This window comes from Mytilus edulis, chromosome 5, assembly GCF_963676685.1.
Source record: "Mytilus edulis chromosome 5, xbMytEdul2.2, whole genome shotgun sequence".
NCBI classification, from domain to species: Eukaryota; Metazoa; Mollusca; class Bivalvia; order Mytilida; family Mytilidae; genus Mytilus; species Mytilus edulis.
This window is the reverse complement of record NC_092348.1, coordinates 5049737-5071711: the sequence shown is the minus strand read 5'-3', so window position 1 is coordinate 5071711 and position 21975 is coordinate 5049737. Positions and strand designations below refer to the sequence as shown.

The following is a 21975-nucleotide window of genomic DNA, read 5'->3' as shown; positions in this document are numbered from 1 at the left end:
GTTTTGTTCCAATTGGTTGTTTTGAGCAACTGTTTAACTATGTTCCCGCTATGCCAGATCGTTTAAAAAGAATCAATACAAGAACCAATGTAAACAAGTTTGGTTCCAATTGACCTATAATTGTTAATGTTTGTGTCATTTTGGTCTTTTGTGGATAGTTGTCTCATTGGCAATCATACCACATCTTCTTTTTTATAAGTAAGTTCAGAGAAGATATTTGAATGCATTTCATACAAGTGTGGCAGTTAGTAGATAGATATAGGAAGATGTGGTGTGAGTGCCAATGAGACAACTCTCCATCCAAATAACAATTTAAAAATTAAACCATTATAGGTTAAAGTACGGCCTTCAACACGGAGCCTTGGCTCACACCGAACAACAAGCTATAAAGGGCCCCAAAATTACTAGTGTAAAACCATTCAAACGGGAAAACCAACGGTCTAATCTATATAAACAAAATTTATTATGTCATCATTATTTCCCTTGTTTAAAACTATAAATTTCATATTTCTTTATTTGATGATTTAGATGAAGCTTATTCGCTATATATTTGTTAAATAGCATAGCTTTTGCTATTTGAATTCATTGGTAAAGGATATCTATTTATATTGTAAAGTTTAATATTTGCACCGTCGCAAAACCTTTGAGAAACTTATATATTTTATAGAACTCGTTAACCGGATTTTAGGGACAAAAATGTCGGTTATTGATTGGGATGTACGGCGACCGGGCGGGCGGCAATCAAATGTTGTCCGTGCATTAACTCATGAACCGTTCAACCAAAGCTTTTAAAATACTAATAACTAAATGAAGGTCAAGTTCAATAATGGCGAATTTGACTTTTACCGTTCAGGAGTTATGGTTCTTAAATGATGGAAAAATGGAGTTTCCAGTCGTGTCCGTGCATTAACTCATGAACAGTTCAACCAAAGCTTTTAAAATTTTAATATGTTGTTACTGACAACTAAATGAAGGTCAAGTTCAATAATGGCGATTTTGACTTTTACTGTTCAGGAGTTATGGTTCTTGAAAGATAGAATATTGAAGTTTCCAGTCGTGTCCATGCATTTACACATGAACTGTTCTACCAAATCTTCCCAAATTTTAATATGTTATTATTGATGACGAAATGAAGGTCAAGTTCAATAATGACGATTTTGACTTTTACCGTTTAGGAGTTATGGTTCTTGAAAGAATGTGAAATGGCATTTCCATTCAAGTGGTTGCATTTACTCATGAACCATTCCATCTAAGCTTTTCAAATTTTAATATGTTGATACTGATGACAAAGTGGAGGTCAAATTTGATACTGACAATTTTCACTTTCACCGTCCATCAGTTATGGTTCTTGTGATATTGGCAGGACAAAAATAAATGATAATAAATCCGGTTTGCTGTCATTGTGACAGCCAGCCTCTTGTTTTAGATTATTATCTTGAATTCTCTAAGGATTGATATTCAGTCCAACCAAGGAAAGCCAAGCTCTCAAAACAGAATTTAGGTTAGTGCATTTGCTATATGCCTCCATAGTACATTAGTGCATTTGCTACATGCTTTCTAAGTACGAGTTTGAAGATATTGAATGCTCCATTTCTGATTACCTTTGGCATGTGATAATAAAAGTTGTACTTTGTTAATTAAATTATATATTGTTTTCAGTTTTTGGTTTTCATTCACTTAGATATATTTTAGCGCATCACATTTGGCATCAGTCATTTCTATTACATCAGTTTACAAACTAGAACTAGTATATCAATTGTTTGTAAAACAATTGAAAGGTCTTTCCTGTTAAAGTGATGTTTTCGTAATGTACTTTGTACGACCTTTCGTTTGATATACGACAAGCATACCTTCTAAAACTTTTCGCTTATAACACTTAATGGTCTCATCCGCCTAATTTTTTTTTAGATCGGAAGTATGATATATGTAACATAGAGTATATGAGCTTTCATTTTATATGCGACAACTCCATGTTCTAGAAAGTTTGATTTTTGCACTTAATAACCCTATTGAACTTATTTTTGGAGGTCGGGAATTTGATATTTCATATGTTCATATCATGACCTTTCATTTGATATACAACAACCCTATCTTAAAAGAAAATGTATTGTTTGCACTCAATAACCCCATTGGCCAAGTAATTTCAGAGGAAAAGATTCTTCAATGTTAAGGTCCTGTTATGTTTTGATATGTTACATGTATGTTGTCAACAATTTTTGTTTAGAAACGAACTTACTGGACTAACATTTTAAAGCAAGTGATCCAAGGACCATTGTGACTAAGTTTCAGAAAAGATCTTTGAAGTATTTTTCCTTATTAAAGGTCCATTGTTAAACTAAGTTCCATGATGTATGATATGTACTGGAACGGACCTTGACCTGTCGAACACAATTTTCAAAGGGTACCATTTAAGAGTCGTTGAGACCAAGTATGGTTCTAATTGACCATTTAGTTCCAGAGGAAAACAATTGTGAAAGTTTTACCATAGGTTTAAATGTTAAACTCTGTTAACAGCTGTTGGTCATCTTGGAAAATATCTTTGAATGTTTCCTATAGGGTCGAATGTTTTAATGTTTCCCTCTTGGGGTAATCTTGGATGGTACCATAAACTGCTGACATAATTTAATCAAAGCACCGTAAGCGCTGTAGGCAGTTAACCAAAAACCAAGCCAAACATAATTATAAAAACTGTGGCAATGTTGCTTCAATTTTTTTAAAGATTTTTTTAAAATGAACAAACATTAGACAGTCATATATTGTACATTTATGTTCATTTAATGAATTAATCATTAAGGCAAATAATTCATATTTTGTCAAAGTTTTAAAAGCATCGCATATATCCAGTATATTTTTTTCATGGTAATGAGTCTGCAGTGGTACAAGTTTGCAATGATTGTAGTTCTTCTAGTTGATAGTTAACGTTGGTATAAGTTGACTGTTAGTAGTTCAAGTTGCCTTTAGTAAGAGCTCGTAAAAGTATGAATGGACTTGCTTCCCTGGAAAGAAAACTGAGTTTGTGTTCAACAGTACAAAAGTTATGAGACACAAATCAGACAAATGTTTACTACTACAAGGATCAAAGGTGAGGTCTGACTAACCTGTCCATAGTAAATGTTAATGTCCCCCACCTTCACCCCAAGTTTATGATGTCTGAGTTTGGAATAAAATGGCAGGTAATTATAAAAACAGTTGGTCAAACATTCTTGGGCTTGAAAGATATGTTTTCTTTATAATGAGCCATATGAAAATGCAAATTTTTATAGGACCAGTAATAATTCAAATTATAATTAAGGGAAATTCTTTAAACCTACTAATTATTTTCCATCAATAAAATTTTACAATTATCAAAAAAAAATATTGTTACATAATGCTGTTATGAAGTCTTTCAAACAAAACTTCAATAATTATTCATTCCTATGGTCACCGAAAATTGGGCAAGATCTAGTACACGTTGGTTAGGTCTATCAAAGTGACATAGATATAGGACGATATGGTGTGACTGCTAATGAGACAACGCTCCATCCAAATAACAATTTCAAAAAAGTAAATCAGTATAGGTCAATGTACGGCCTTCAACACGGATCCTTGGCTCACACCAAACAACAAGCTATAAAGGGCCCCAAAATTACTAGTGTTAAACCATTCAAACGGGAAAACCAACAGTATAACCTATAAAAAAAACGAGAAACGAGAAACACGTATAAATTACATAAACAAACGGCAACTACTGTACATCAGATTCCTGACTTAGGACAGGTGCAAACATTTGCAGCGGGATTAAACGTTTTAATGGATCCAAACCTTCTCCCTTTTACAGAAACAATAGCATAACATCACAACATAGAAAGACATGCATATGTGACGCCTATGAGATTGACATTGTATGTCATTCAATCTTTTTGAAATGACAAACAGGAATGAATATGATTTAGTTTAGGAGTTGGTTTTTCAATCTTTTACAAGTTCTCAAAACACACACAAGAGGGGATGGGGTGACCCTAGGGACTGCCCTAATATTTCATTTAATGTTTTTGTATCTTGTCCCATACATGCATATATATGGTTTGGGGTGGGGATCTCAATCGTTATCAAGTTTTCAAACAGGAGGGGTGGGATGATCCTAGTATATTTCATTTGATTTGTTATGTTGTCCAATACATGGATATATATGGTTGAGGAAGCATTATTTGAAACATCAGTGACTAGCAGACTTATAATCCAGATGAAATAAAGTGGAAAATTTTGGATATAAATTTCTGTTTCTAAGTTATCAAACAGGAGTTTGTAGGGTGACCCTAAGGACTCTCCCTATATTTCATTTGATTAGTTCTCAATCATGAATATATATGGTTTAATTTAAAGGTGGGGATCTCGACTGTTTCGACTCGGGGGATTATAAACAACATAAGGAATCCTAATGTGCTCTACTTCCTATGTGCAACTTCAAAACTTTTGGGAAAATCGATCATTTAAGGTTTTTCTGGTCATATCTTTTGTAATCCAGAACGAAAAGTATGAAAAAACTATCCTTTAAGTTATAAATAGCAAAGTTACCAGCTAGATAAGGACAATGGCAAGTATTTCAGCATTTATTGGGTAGAACACAAATCCAGGGTGCTTGCATAAAGCAGCTTAACTGCATAAAAAGGTTACATTCCAAGGACCACCATGATCAATTTTGATCCTTATTGGCCAAATACTTTCAGCTATCTTAGATTGTGTTTCCCTTTTAAGTTCAAATGTTCAATTAAGATCTGTGGCATGTTGTTAACCATCTTGGATCGGACCCGAACCTTCTGGTTACCCATTTTGACCATGTTTGGTTACAATTTGGCAAGTAGTTTCAAAGACTTTCCTTATGGTCCAATGTTTAACTATGTTCCATGCTGGCAGTAATCTTATAGATTGAACCTACCAGACACAATTTTTAAAGGACGCCATCCGTGAATACTTGTGATAGAGTTTGGTTCTAATTGGCATAGGAAGGAACAGATCTCACAATTCATGCCATACCAATATGCAACCACAAAAACTGTTTGAGGCCATATAAAATGAAGTCCACGATAAAGAGGAAGTGAATGTTTAATTGCTCTCTGATTGCACCCAGGGTATGGCATTAATACATAATGAATTGTCCATCAGGATTCAAAGATGGGTAGTTGCTGAGAAAAATGTGATTAATATTCGGTGAAGTCATCACTTTATTAATTCCACCCAAACTATGAATTTACCAAGTCAAACTGAACTGCTATCGTTAGCTAATAGCTGTTATTTACCAGTTCTTCATATTTTTGGCATTATTTTAGCTGTTCTTAGCATTCCATATAATACCAGTTTGAAAAAACTGTCTAATTTGACCATTTCTTAGCAGTCATGGTACCTTTTAACGTGTTGTCAATTGGACAACAGTTATGACAGCAGTTCCATAGCAGTTAGGTAGCTGATTGGATTTTAATCTTTGTTATAAAAATGCTTGGACCTGACTTGTGTTTTCAGCTTGAAAGTAAACCTTCATTTGAATTATCAAATGTGCATTTTTGGCTCCAAACTGTGTGTAAATTCTTGCTAGTGAAAAACTATTTTTGTCAATTATAAATTATAATTTAGGCTAAATGGAATGCATTCACAAACTCACAGTACAGTAAGTTGAAGTTACAGTTAATGCATGTGAATATTCTGACATAAATTTGTAGGGGAAAACAGAAATCACACAGACAGCCCAAAAAGGGGGGATACTGGTTTATTCAAATAGAATAGTTGATGTTGGCAGGAATGTAATAAACTAATATCATATACTTGCAGTGCAAGATGTTATTTGAAAATGAAGATACGACTATTTTAATATGATTTTGTTAAAAAACAAAAATACATCATATTCATTATTCAAGACTTGAAAAACGGGGAGGGAGTATTAGGTAAACATAGGCTGCAAATAGCCGATTGGTTATGGTTAATATTGACCAAACAATCCATTTTATGAGTTTGACTGTCAACTATCTTTCGTCCCTCTTTTAATGAAGTTGATGTATGTTACTGAAGTTTGTTTCCAAAATTGGAAACATAATTTTGGAAACATAATACAATGTTTTACATATTACATAACATTATTATTACGTGTATTATTTTTTTTTGTTTAAATCCAAAAGAGAAAGAGAATTAATATAGTTTCACCACTGCAACAAGTGTGTTGCAATATTTCTCCACTGGAGACAGTCAATTTTCAATATTTTAAGTGCTAGGCTTTCTTAGTTTTTTTAAATTTTACTGTGGAGAATGGAGAAATATTGTAATACACGAGTTATTAGTGGTGAAATCTGTTTCTCTGATGTACAGCTTAGAAAATCAACTTAGCACTTTGTATGAATATGCATTATTGATAGCTGTTAGTATACCAGTTCTCATGAATATTCAGTGCTGACATCAGTTTTTTTGGGTACATGTATCTCATTTAAAATTTTCGTCACAAAAACCTGCTAATAATTGTGAAGGCTAAATAAACTGCTATGAAATGCCTATTATGCAAACTAGCCATTGCCTTGAATTTGTCAACTGTGAATGCTAATGAACTGCTGTCATTAGTTAGAACTGTGAATGCTAATAAACTGCTGTCCACTTTGACTTGGGTTATCAAAACATTCAAGTATTCATTTTAAAAAGTTGAATATACTTGACTTTAACGTAACGGTACCCAAATTGCACCGAGGACCCAAATTGCACCTATTTACCTAAAATAGCTGCGGATATCTTACAAGATTTCCAAGAGACTAAACAATTTCAATTTTTATGATTTTATATCATGCATGTCTTTCAACATAGGTAAAACTATTTAAATATACACAAAATGTTCACAGTATTTATCAACAGATGAAGTGTTTACTGAAAAAGCAAAATGTACGAAAACGTCACCGTGCGACGTCATCAAAACGTCATCTTTTTAAAATTAGCAAATACAATGTGTTAAAAGTATCTATTTGTTAAAAAATTAAGAGTAAGCATGGACTAATATTCAATTGTTAAAAATATTTGAAGAAATTAAACGACAACTCTGTTATTCGACTTTTGACGATGCAATTTTAAGCATGGATGCAATTTGGGTACTCCTCATTACAGAATCATTGATGGTTTGGAGGTCAGTTCAGACCATTTTTTCTATGATTCTATATGGATTTAAAATTAATTTGGTGAAATCATATATTAAATAATGATACATCTACAAAATAAACTCATAATGAAAACTTTTGTCTGAAGCATAAAAAAACGTAGGTTAAAAAACTGTCAAAATAGGTGCAATTTGGGTACCCTCACGTTATACTTCATCTGGGCACTGATTGAGTCAAAATTAACAATGAAACAGATGTTATTAGTATCTGTTATTCTTGTATCTTTCTTTGTAAACGCATTTTGTATGTTCAGTTATGTATTGGTTTATTAGGACCCAGCCACAAAATGTGGCTGATGCCTTATAGTGATCAGGTCGTCCAGACATAACACAGTGTCCAGGCTGTGCCTCTTTATATAATTGGCATTACAGTACTGCAACTGATCTCAAAAGAGACGCTTAGTTAACAGTTTAATGTTCATTTTTTTTTACATAAATAAGGCCGTTAGTTTTCTCGTTTGAATTGTTTTACCGGTCTTATCGTGGCCTTTTATAGCTGACTGTGCGGTATGGGCTTTGCTCATTGTTGAAGGCCGTACGATGACCTATAGTTGTTAATGTTTGGGTCATTTTTGTGGATATTTATAGTTGCCTCATTGGCAATCATACCACATCTTCTTTTTTATAATATAACAGTTCCGGAATAAAACACGGCTGCAAATTGTTTTAAATGATAGACTAGTATATAGATTTAAATTTCTTTCTGTTTATAAAAAGTTTTGTGGTCACATTTTTGTATTTTAGCACTTTTAATTGGGTATACACCTCAATTTACGGTGTTAGTAGTCACCTTTAAATCCCAAAACCAAAATCATTTTGTTATTTATTGACTCTTTTTATTAAAATTTTCGATGCACATATAATCAAGGATCATTGGACTGATGAAGACATAAATTTAATACCATCCTCGAGTAAAACTCTCAAACTTAAAGTTGGCAGTTTCTAAGATGGAAATTTAACGCATTTGTTTTTGGAAAACAAGAAAATATATGATTCAAAAGTAGTATTTGACGTTTCAGTGGACAAATCATTATTATTGTGATACTGCATGCAAAATTTGTTGGGCAAATTCCAAAGTTTTGTAAAAAAAAAAATTTTTAAAAACATCATTTAAAGGGAAACCGGTACTACAATATATTACATTTCCCCAACATTAGGTTGGCCTTTTGTGTACCCAAGGCAGATGAAGGAAGTCAACTTAGAAACGCCGTGATTGGATGCAAGAGTACAATATATTTTTTTTACTGATCTATGAATATCGACATGAATCAGATAGTTTGGTCCTCTATTGTAGTACACTCTCCTTCGAAGAACTCGATGCGATCTGTTAAGTACATCCTGTTGGTCTCTTGTTCTTAAGCAAAGCCTTGCTCTTGATTGTGTGACGCAAAGTCCAAAGCCTATGTTCAGAGTCCTCCACATATACCTGTATCCAACATTAGACAGGCCATTACGGTGTAAAGCCAGGATTGTCCTTACAACTGTAGGTAATGGCGACTGGTTGTTACGCCGTCTGATATTTAATCTTCTCTTAAGTCTTTTTAACATGGAACAACTTATGAATGTTCCGTGAACAAACAAGAGAAATCCACATATTTGAAGGGACGTGTAGCATAATTGATGATAGTATTGGACTAGTTCAGGCACAGAAGCATCATCGCCTGGGTAAGGTATTCCTGTAACGTCATGATCAGCAACACAAAGGAGACAACAGAGTAACTGAAACATAAAGATAGAAATTACACGTATGATGTAATGATAAAATGAAAAATCCGATTGGCTTGATATCTAAATAGGGTGTTCACTGTGACGTCATCAGCTTACTATAAAACTACTAGGAAATGCGCTGCGCCTTCACATTTAATGGAATACGAAATGGAAAAATACACAGTAAGTTTTGACAATCCAAAATAAATCTTCATGGCGATATTTATAACATATTTCATTTTTAAATTTACCCGTTATAGGTATCAGGTATAAGCATATGATATTTTTACATTTGAACATGTTTTCATTTTCAAACAAGAGGACATATCTTCTTCCAGCATATTGCAATCGAATAAACATTTTAAAAGTCATCTGATGCCTAAACGAATTTATTTTGTTTGGTTGATTTTTGTACCATATCTTAAAGAAACAACGAATAGTGTACCTAATGAATAAAATTTGTTATGAAAAAAATATGTTTCAATTTTTGCTAAATTTGTTGTAACATCATGCCTCCTTAAACATGATATCTAGCTCTTTATCAATCATTGACTAATTTATAAAATTTGGTCGCATATTGTCAAAGTCAATCAACCATAAAAACAAGGCCAAGATCAATTTACAGGTATCAAAATGACATCCCCTGGTAGTGGGGAACCTCCTTGTCTAATATCATCAACCTAAGTCAAAGCTAAAATTACACTTCAGACTATCATCCCCTTGTAGTTGGAGACGTTAATGCCAAATATTATCAACCTTAGACTTCTATTTCTTGAGATATGGACTTAAGCAGTAAACTCGGTTGCAAAATTGACTATTAGAGTTCTTCAGGGTCATTCAAGCATTTAAAATAGGTCAAAGATAAATGGCACATGACTGACTGGCAAGAACAATATGTAGGAAATCTGCATCCTAAATATAAGAACCTTACTCGTTATGCTTCACGAGATAAAGACATGAACAGCAAACTTGGTTGCAATGTTAACGCCATATATTCACCGTCGCCTGTAAAACCGTACCTACATGTCTCGCTTTTACTGCGCATGCTAGACAAAATATGAAGAAAACTTTATATCATGGTTCACTATATTTTTCGCTAGAGCCGTGTAAATGTGTGCTCATTTTTCCTATTTTGGTAATCCTTTATTTTTTGTAATTTTTGGCCGTTTAAGGTGCAGTTTTTACAAAAAATAAATCACAATACAGTATTAAACCTTTTTCATACTTTCCACGAAGATGGAGCTGATTAGTCTAAATGAAGAAAAACATTATAAAAACTATACAAGAAAGTTTTGACAAATTTTGTTTGTTTTTAAGCCAAAGTGTGTTGATTTGATGTTCGATGTCAGCAACATATTTCTTTGTTTTACTTTCAACATTACCTTTAAAATATTGCTTGATTCCATAGTCTTTGACCATTTATTAGACGGGCAGGTGACCAAGCAGCTGAAATAGACGATATTTCTTCAATTGAAATGTTTAATGAATAGCAAAATCTTCTAATCGGTCAATATCAAAATAAAGTGAACACATATTTCGTTTCGCATCATGCTTTTCTAACTGGCATTAGTGGCGAATCCAGGGGGTCCGGGGTTGGAACCCTTTTTTACATTTATTTGGAAGATCAATGCAATTGAATGGGGACATATAGTTGGAACTCCCCTTTATCGTGGGCTAGGATCCCCATACCCAACCCTTATAAATGACAAGATCCACCCTGCTAGTTGTGAATCAAATTATTTGTTTAGATTACTAATTTTTTTTTGCTTAGCTGTTATGAATTAAATGAGTCATGGAGATTGATCTACAAAGGACTCTGAAAGGCGAAAGGGAGGGACCATTCAGTTTTTTTCCATTTTTCATTGACAGTCGTACAGAACGGGTAGTGTACTTGTGATGGGATGGTGGGGAGAGGGGTGAAACCCTTTAAGTAGAATATATCTTTAATAATAGCAGACGTCTTACTCTAGATCTTATCACAGGTCACGTTAAACTGTAACTTTTCAATGCCCTTTCATTCAAACAATAACGTTTTTTCTCCCTATGATCTTTTTCATTTTGTGTTCAGTATTGCTTCATATTAAAATATAACGCTAAGTCTCCAAAGAAAACAAATATAAACTTACTTATGACTCGTTTCCACTGCTCCCGCTGATGTTGTTGCTGTCGATCTCCATCTTTAATGTGTCAGCACAGGAAGTAAAATACGGACCGTGGGAATCTGACCGTGAGAACGAATAAAGTTAACATCAAATAAGCAAGTTGACTTAATTAATATTATTAGCAAGTGGACATTGTAATAAAAACTTTATCTACATCATTCCGACAAGTTGACTTCAACATGATGATTTAATATCAAATAAACAAGTTGTCGACTTAATCAATTAATAAGTTGAATTCAACGTGTCGACTTCTTATTACTATGCCATTATATTTATATCAGCAAGTCGACATTGTAAAACAATTTTTCTACATCATTCCGACAACTTGACTTCAACTTGATGATAAGATTCCAGCTTATAACACACAACTTGACTAATAATTCCGACTTATTAGCAACAAAATAACTTTACAAGGGGTGTACCATATGCGCTTCCATAACTGGGAGCTCGTCTGGTGCCGAAAAGGGATGTCGTTTGTTGAACTCTAGTCTATTATGTATTATAGTAAACTACATAATTATAAATTGGTTGCTGTCTGATAGGTTTCCTCGCAATCTATTTACAAACTCGTCTTGTTCCAACTTATATAGAAACAGAACGTTGCACGTTGCAAGTCAGTAACTCCTATACCAAACAGTGAAATAAAAGGACAATTGGTATATCACTAACTCGTCTTGTTCCAACTTATATAGAAACAGAACGTTGCACGTTGCAAGTCAGTAACTCCTATACCAAACAGTGAAATAAAAGGACAATTGGTATATCACTAAATAATATTTTAAATGACATTTTCACGATATGGAGTGATCGAGTCAAGTTATTGGGTTCATAAAAAATCGCAATTCTTACTATTTGATAATAATTTTTCGCATCTTAACATTTTATGTCTGGAACTTTTTTTTCAGTTTGCAATTTTAGTGATTCATGCGATTATATCTCTATTACGTAAAAAGTAAATCCTGGCCTGTTCAACAATTACAAAAAAACATTTAAGAAGACTACGAGAATTATTGTTTTCCGGGGCTATAATGAATGCCAATACGGTTTAAGGCCATCTTTTTATTAAAAAGTTCGATTGAAAAAAAAAGTATCTTAACATCGATAATGATACCAGTGCGCTCACAGAGAGAACAAGTTGACATAGTTGGCTCAGAATGACATAGAAACATCGCGACCTATAAAATAGCCAGAGTAAGCCGTCTGTTTATAATTCTGGACAATTCCACATGTGAGCCAAGATATAACCTGCAAATTAAGCAAGACAACATACCTCAAAGAAAACTATTTTACCTGTATTTATGACTAATAATAAGTCAATTTGCAAAGTGAGAAAGAATAATGGAAACCAAATACTCAAAGAGAATATGGTAAACAAATACGCTGTGTTTATCATAACAAATAAACTTGTTCTGCAGTTGTTAATTCTGTGTTGATTGACAGCCTCATTTGTTACCAGTTGTAGATTTCACTTGTGTTCACATCAATCTTCTCGTAGTCTACGAGACTTTGTAATGGTACGTGACTATAGAATGTGTGCATATTTAACGGAACACTTGAAACTAATTGTTTATTAACGTGTATTAGTGCTGGTGAACATCTATCTTAACAACTCAAACAGAAAAAAATAAATTGAAAGAAAATGATGAGAGTAAATAAATAGTCTTGATATTTTCTTTTGTTCTCTTCAAGTGATGAAATCATCTTTTTGAGAATTTCTTTTTGTTACAAACTGATGTAAAATATTTAATAACCCTCATTAATGAGAAAAGTTTTTATAATCCGAAAGAATTATTTAGTAATTTTTTCTTAATGTCTTGGAACACTTTACAACATAACAGAAACTTGTCCTTAATGAAAACTGTCTTCGACATAATTTCTGGTGTATTAAGAAATAATTGTTCTATAATTTGTTCGTGATTAAATGTAATCTAGATTTCTATATTATGTCTTTGCGTTGGTCTGAACACAAAACCATAGGACTCGCCAAATAGTAACCAATTCACAGTAAACCAGAAACAGGGTGGCATAATTATTGAAGACACAACGTAACTGCATACAACACAAGAAATCACCATACTCCCGAAATATAGATAAATAATATTCCATAAATGCATGTATTTTGGTGTCCGTACAATTTGATTTGTTTTGTCTAAGGATAAGACTTCTTTGAATATTTCTTTTATAACCTATATTATGTATTTCTGCATCTTCTAAATGTCTAAGATTTTTGATGTCTCTGTTAATTGTTCAGTTGATTTGTACACGACGGGTGCCACATGTGGAGCAGACTCTACTCACCCTTCCGGAGCACCAAAGATCAACCCCAGTTTTTGGTGGGGTTCGTGTTGCTTAGTCTTTAGTTATCTATGTTGTATATTCTGTTCTTTTATTTGTCTGTTTGTCTTTTTATTTTAAGCCATGGCGTTGTCAGTTTATTTCCAATCTATGAGTTTGACTGTCCCTCTGGTATCTTTCGTCCCTCTTTTGTATTATCTAAGATTTTATTAATGTCTCTGTTATCTATACAGTTGATTTGTATTATCTAAGATTATAGATGTCTCAGTTTTCTGTGCAGTTGATTTGTATTATCTAAGATTTCAGATGTGTCTGTTATCTGTACAGATAATTTGTATTATCTTAGATTTTTTGAATGCCTCTGTTATCTGTACAGTTGATTTGTATTATATAAGATTTCAGATGTCTCTGTTATCTGTACAGATGATTTGTATTATCTTAGATTTTTTGAATGCCTCTGTTATCTGTACAGTTTATTATATAAGATTTTAGATATCTTTGTTATCTGCACAGTTAGATTGTATTGCCTCTGTTATCTGTATAGTTAGATTGTATTGCCTCTGTTATCTGCACAGTTGACTTGTATTAATAAAGATTTTAGATGTATCTGTTTTCTATACAGCTGATTTGTATTATCTAGACTAAGATTGTATATGGATCTGCTGTTCATGCAGTTTGTCTTTACCGTCTGCTAGCCTGAGTCTAAGGCCTAAATTTCAGATGCTTGTTTTTGTCTGTACAATAGAACTTTTGTTGTGTTAGTCTGATTGTATATGCCTTAGTTGTTTGTTCGGTTGATTTGTATTTCTGGTATTTAAGTCTGATTTTAGATGTATCTGCTGTTTGTAGACAGTAAATTAGATTGGTAGACAGTTGGTCTTTATTATCTGCATAAGTCAATTTGATGATTTTCTAATTGTGAACTTTCCCACTTTTTTCAATAATCAATATATGTATGCAACGGATTGGAATTTTAGCAAAGGGGAAAACTTAGAAGAAAAAGCATTGACGTGCGATAAAATTTTATATTGTAAGTGTGAACCTGTTTGCTTCAAATTCCTGCGTTTGTGAGGTATTCTAAACACTATTATTTCAAAGTAGAGTAATGGTTGATAGGTTATAAAATGGAATTTAAGCTACTTTCATTAAACGATGTATTCACTTGCATCTTCACTTTGAAAAACTGAAGAAAAAAAAAACCAAGAAAATAACACGAATCTGAGGTTCCCACAGTTTTTATTTTGTAAAATCCAGTTCTTCCAGTGAAACTATTCCAATAAATCATTTTCAAGTTTTTTTCTTTCTCGTAAATCTAATAATAATGCTTGTATGAATAACACCATAATAATGTATTGTTTTCGAAATCTATGAAAACGAACTACCCTCTTTCGTCCCCCATCTATATGACTTATAATGTGTGCCTCTCCTTTGTACTTTTACAACAATAAATAAGATATAAGTAGGTACATGTAGTATAAAGTCAAACGGGTTGTAATTGCAATACTTATAATAAAGAATACAACCGTCTTTTCTATAGGAAATTTACTATTGGCGCCCATTAACAAGACTCATTTCAGTTTTCTTTTGATTATGAAAATTAATACGAGGAATCGCTTTGTCGTGCTGTCTTAAACAGGTGCGCTCGCATTGCACATATTGCTTCAGACAGGAGAATCAATGACTTCTAACATCAAAAATCAAGTGTTTGCACGTGGTTCAATCAAAAACCAATACACGTTCTAAATTGAAAACTTGTATTCTGTCATTAAGACAGCTCTATTTAATCGGATAAATAAAAGGAGAAATAAGTATACTTCAATTATAATGGAGATCGTTAAATTCTTTCAAACGTGATTTAGAATGCAAAACGGAGCAAAAAATTAGAGCGACGACAAAAGCCAATCAAAATTCCTTATACAGTCAACCAATTCAAGCCGATAAGAAAAAAAGCAAGCAAATTGCACGAATGCAAGAAGCTAAGTATGATAAGAAAAATATCAAACTAAAAAAAAAAAGGAATATTCCAATCGGAAAGTCTACCCTTATCAAATGCTAAAAATAAAAGCTCAAAAACATCAAACGAATGGAAAATAACTGTCATATTCCTGACTTGGCACATGCATTTCCTTATGTAGAAAATGGTGGATTAAACCTTGTTTCAGTTTATAGCTAGCTAAACCCCTCACTTGCGTAACAGTCGCAAAAAAAAATCATTAGGCTATATTGACAACAATTTGTGGACAAATCAAACAGATATACATGTTGAAGTACTTTGACCTATACTGGTTTACTTTTACAAATTATGACTTGGATGAGAGAGTGTTCATTGGCACTTATACCACATCTTCCTATATAAAAAAAAAAGATAAAAATGTCAAAAATTAAGGTACAGCAGTCAACATTGTGTTATAGTCTTAATCACTATAAAAGGATATTATACAAATATAGCCTTTGTATGAGGTCGATACAAGGATATATTGACCTGAAAGAAGTATATTGACTGAGGACGAAGTCCGAGGTCGGACGATATACTTCTTTGGGTCGATATATCCTGTATTGACCTCATACAAAGGCTATATTTGTTATATTATTAATTTCTGACCATATTTGTACAAAAATGTATCAAAATCGTCATTTAGGTTTGTTGGAATTTTAAAGATATGACATTGTCTCCTTGACAATAACAACATATTAGATCTTATTTCATTTACTTTTTTTTTTGACATCTTATATGTATTTGAATATTTTTTTCGTCAAATAATCGATCACAGATATCATGTGTTTCAAAACGTTAAACAATATCCTAAAATTCATTACATGACGTCACAAAGTATATTGGTTTTTAGATATTCTAAAAATAACCGTGCAATATGCTTTTTGCAGGTCAATATGCGTTTTGCTATCCGCCGTTTTCTCTCTACCTTCGAAAATATAGTTTAACATGTGACTATCCCTAAACGAATCAAATTTGTTAAAATATACGAATTAATAATATTATACAAATATAGCCTTTGTATGAGGTCGATACAAGGATATATTGACCTGAAAGAAGTATATTGACTGAGGACGAAGTCCGAGGTCGATATACTTCTTTGGGTCGATATATCCTGTATTGACCTCATACAAAGGCTATATTTGTTATATTATTAATTTCTGACCATATTTGTATCAAAATCGTCATTTAGGTTTGTTGGCATTTTATAAATATTACATTGTCTCCTTGACAATAACAACATATTAGTTGTTATTTCATTTACTTTTTTTTTTGACATCTTATGTATTTGAAGAATAATCGATCACAGATATCATGTGTTTCAAAACGTTAAACAATATCCTGAAATTCATTACATGACGTCACAAAGTATATTGGTTTTTAGATATTCTACAGGGGCGGATGCAGGAATTTTCGAAAGGGGGGGTGCTAACCCAGGCTAACCCAGGGCAAAGGGGGGGTGCAAAACATATGTCCCGATACAAATGCATTGATCGGCAAAAATAAAGGGGGGGTGCGCACCCCCGGAACCCCCCCCCCCCCCCCCCCCCCTGGATCCGCCACTGTTCTAAAAATAACCGTGCAATATGCTTTTTGCAGGTCAATATGCGTTTTGCTATCCGCCGTTTTCTCTCTACCTTCGAAAATATAGTTTAACATGTGACTATCCCTAAAAGAATCAAATTTGTTAAAATATACGAATTAATAATATTACCAAAAATGGACTAGATATTAAAGGTTAAAAATATACAAAGACAAATTAAAGAACACTATATAACACGGAATTCAGATGATAAACAATGCCAGTAACTAGAATCAATATTTCAAGACCCTCATGTAAATTTGTGAAGTTTATACGGAATATTTAGTCAACATGCAATGTTTTAGTATCTTTCGATGCACAATTTGTATGTGCCTGTCACAAATCTTAAGTTCAGTAGTTGTCGTTGGCTCAGGTCTGTCATATTTGTTTTTCAGGTGTTGTGTAATGAATAAGGCTGTTAGTTTTCTCAATTGAATTAGTTCATATTTTTCATGTAGGGGCTTTTTATAGCCGACTAAACCGTGAATTTTTTTTCTCATTGTTGAAGGCCATACGGTGCCTATAATTGCCTACAATTACTCCATTTTAAACTGTAGTAAATATATAGTTGTCTCATTGCCACATCTTTTTATTTTAATATAAGATACAGGGGTAATATCCCCTTCAATCAGATTCCTCATATAAATCTGAAACGTTTGATTTAGGATAGCGGGAGGTGACAACCCATCAAAATGTTTATTACAATGGTAATGCGCGTGGTTAATTTTTCTACTATCTGCATTCTGTAGTTATCCTCCAACAAGAATATATAGGTGTCAGACCACCAATTACTCCCTCCAATTTAGTGCTTTTGATGTCATTGTTTACTTAAACTAACCAACAAATTTGCAGAAATGAAACTTTTGGTGAAAGGGAAATATATTTAGACCATTTTGAGCCAAAATTCACTTGTCTATGAGTTTTCATTAAAAATTCAGGATTAATGCGCTACATAGTACACTAATTTAAGATTTCCAGAAAACCGGGAGTTATTTTGGTAGTACCTGTCTTTTCAAAATAAGAAATTTGTTACAAGACTTTAAACATTGGTTGAAAATTGGCATGTAGTAAGGTGATACATGTACAATTCAGGATATACCTGGTTTCCTTGAAGTTAAACTTAAGGTAAAATATTTAGAAAGCTGTGAAAATTGCAAAATTTGGTTGAACAGATAGGGATTTTTAATTGGTGGTCTGACACCTATATACACACGGATATCTGATACGTAAAAAAAATATATAACTGTTCTAAAGTCCACTCCTCCACCAATAAAAAGGTAAAATGTATATACAACACACTGTATCCACTAGATTAATGTCTCTTTAGAAGGATATAATTATTTACTCTTTAACTTTAGCAGGGCTAGAATATATGAAATTAGTAAGTATATTCGATTAAAGGGAAATAATCCATTATGTGTTTTTAGCACTTGCAAGCCTGTTTTGATCAGGCGATTTCAGCGTAAATTCAGAGAACATGAGGATCGAAAAGATAAAGTGGAATATACAAGGAATACAGTATACTAGTATAGAAGCTAAATTTTAACTTTGCCTTTCATCAACGTTTTCAAAATTAGCAACAGCCGAATTTAAGAAATAAATGTTATATAAATCATGCCAGTGACTATAGACACTATACTGATTGAGCTGATGATACTCTCGGAAACTAACAGTTCAAATGCAGCAGCATGGAACATGCACTGGAAAATTAAAATAAATCTTTATAATATTTGTTTTTCCGAAGTGCTTTTCAGGATTTACCTAAAAATTACTTTAGAAAATTAAACATGAAGAGATTTTGTGTTTTGGTGAAAAGTATCATTGATATCATTGATACTTTTCACAAAAAAAAAAAAAAAAGATTCGTATATTGAATCGAAATGGTCTGTTGGTGTTTTCAAATTAAGCGTCCAGTACACTTTACTATTTACGATAAACAAAAATTATTCTTATAGCATTGTCCCACTGTTTTCGCGTATCCAGCACTTTCACACTTGCAGAAGATGCTTTCATCTTTTATATATACAGCGAAAGCTCTTTAAATGAGAGCCCAGGTGGTCGTGTGGTCTAGCAGGACGGCTCTAGCAGGACGGCTGCAGTGCAGGCGATTTGGTGTCACGATATCACAGTAGCATGGGTTCGAATCCCGGCGAGGGAAGAACCAAAAATTTGCGAAAGCAAATTTACAGATCTAACATTGTTGGGTTGATGTTTAGACGAGTTATATATATATTATATATATATTAAATGACTGAATAAATAGTCAACGATCAATCTTACAGGGCGATGGATCATGTGATATGATTCTGTACACTACAAAATATAATATATAACAAGTCAAAAAGGGTACAATAACTATAAAATGAACAAATATTAGATATTTCGGATAACAGATATCCATCTTCAATAATAGCACTATGTCAAATGAATCATGTCAAAATATTCAAACTGAGAAACTTTTTCTAAATCTCGAAATTTATACAATTTAAGCGAACACCACAGACGCTGATACAATTTTAAAATTTCCAAACACGGCGCAAAGATATGCCAAATGAAAATAGTTATTTCCGATGTGAACTGGCACAACTCTAATTTTCCAAAAGTTGTGACAGTTTAGATGTTATAACTGCATTGAGGGCAGTCCTCAAACAAACAAAAATCAAAAATGTCCTAACCGATCCAAGTTTGTATAATATTTCAAATTTGACAACGGTAGGGCAAATATACATATAAACGAGTCTAAATTGAAAACTACGTTCAAACCGCAATTTTTATACGTGTGCATGTAAAACAAATTTCGTTGTAGAAGGGTCTAAAAACAGCACAAACAACATTTGTCCAAAAGACCAAAAAAGTGAAAAAGTATATTTAAACAAAACGCATTAATTTTGACTAACAGGTCGAACAACTGATGTTCTTTAACCCTGCTGACTGCCATTGGCGATTGCCAAATAAAATTGATCACAAGATGTAATAAAATGGATCTTAATATAAATTTAATACTAAACAGAAAAAAAATAACTTGTGGCCATGATGTTATGCCACAAACATACGGTGACAATATTTTTTTAGTACACCAGATCCGGATTTCGACAATAAATGTCTCTTCAGTGATGACAGTGATGTTAGGGATCGAAACGGTATTTAGAAGGCCATATAAAAAGTACCCTCATTTTTAGATAGACTCTTGAATTTTAAGAGTCAATATAGGATGAACGGATCATATAAACCGGAGGGAAAATATGATACAAGCCCAAACGAAAAAATATAAACGAGTCTAAATTGAAAACTACGTTCAAACCTATGATCGTTGGATAAAAACCGCCATTTTTATACGTGTGCATGTAAAACAAATTTCGTTGTAAAAGGGTCTAAAAACAGCACACACAACATTTTTCAAAATGGTCTGACCGTACGAGTATGGTCGGGGTAATTAACATTCTATTACAGTTTACTTTTCATACTTCTAAACGCTTCATATGGTACAATGTATGACCGTTCATTAAAAAAAACCGCTATCATATACATGTAGGTAATTTTATTATTATATTATAATAAAAAGATAAGCTAAATAAAAATAAGAAGTAATTAGTTTCACATAATTAATTATACTTAAATGTCAAATATATAGTAAACTATGGAACGCCATGACTGTCTTCTGATGTTGATTATTTAATATGTTTGGTGCTTTATGCATTATGTTCAGTAGTATGTATATTATGTTCAGTAGATATCCTATTATGTTCAGTAGTTATTACATTATGTTCAGTAGTTATTACATTATGTTCAGTAGTTATTACATTATGTTCAGTAGTTATTACATTATGTTCAGTAGTTTTTACATTATATTCGGTGCTTTAGTTATTATGTTCAGTAGTTTCATTGTTATATGCAGTGTTATTTTAATTATGTTCGGTACTTCTGACGTTATATTCAGTACATTTTTCATTATGTTCAGTACTTTCGACATTATGTTCAGTAGATTCAATATTATTTGCAGCACATCATGTAATACCTTCAGCAGTCCCGCTTTCTTTATATTCAGTAGATTATTCATTATGTTCAGTAAAAGCATCTGTATTATATTCGGTTCGTTCAACTTTATGTTCAGTGGTTTTATCATTATGATGATGTAGTAAAAGTGGTTGTATCATTATGATGATGTAGTAAAAGTCGGGAAGTCAATAACGGAAATTGTCGGAAAAAAACGAACAAGGATATTTTTGACGGACGTTTAATTCATGAACACCTTTACATGATTAAATGAAAATGAAAGAAATGGAAGCAGTTTTAAATCGGTGTGGTTTACGTTTCCAAGTTGGCATTTTTCACCAGGAAAAATAACTCCTGACTTTATTTGTAAGTTGTCGCTACATGATTTCGCATATTTAGGTACACGTATGAACGACAGGAGAAAAATAATGGAATTAAGAATAGCTTGTGTTCATTTCAGCAGCAATATTTTGACTAAGATAGCTCGAACAAATGCCTAACGGATAACTTTTTTCAATCCGTTCATGTCCGCTAGACGTCCGTTCTTATCTGTTAGACGTCCGTCCATATCCGTTGCATGTCAGTTTAGCGTACGTTTAATCCGTCGACGTCCGTATGAGCATGTTCAAAACGTTGAACTGACGTCCATTGGATAAAATGTCTGTTGAACGTCCGGTAGGCGTCTGTTTTGTACGGAACTTGTCCGTTTCACTTCCGTTTTGTATTCGTAACGTGTCCGTTATACATCCGTTTGAGGTCTGGCAGATAAATTCACCAACGGACTTCTAACGGACGTCTAACGGACGTCTAACGGATAAAACAGATGTTGAACGAATGTGAAACGGACTTCTACCGGACGTATAACGGATTAAACGGATGATGAACGGATCTTACACGGATAAATGCCAATTGAAAATTTCGCGTCTGAAATGCCAATTAGCCTTTCTTAAGATTCATGAATTCTTATTATTCATAATCGATCTTAGAGTAAGGTCACGTCTTCACAATCAAGCAGCTTTTATTCAGTCCAGACACTGTCCTTTGGGGGCATTTGCTTGTGGTTTAACGGATAAAATTGATGTTG

General features: G+C 33.0%; 1 long non-coding RNA gene across 1 annotated transcript; it reads right to left on the bottom strand.

The window, feature by feature from the left end:
* Positions 1 to 8274: 8274 nt before the first annotated feature.
* LOC139522276 (uncharacterized) lies at positions 8275 to 11133 on the bottom strand. Its single transcript, XR_011664369.1, has 3 exons — positions 10993 to 11133; positions 10249 to 10312; positions 8275 to 8878 (listed from the first exon to the last, which is right to left on the bottom strand). It is a non-coding gene; the product is annotated as an uncharacterized lncRNA (long non-coding RNA).
* Positions 11134 to 21975: the final 10842 nt, after the last annotated feature.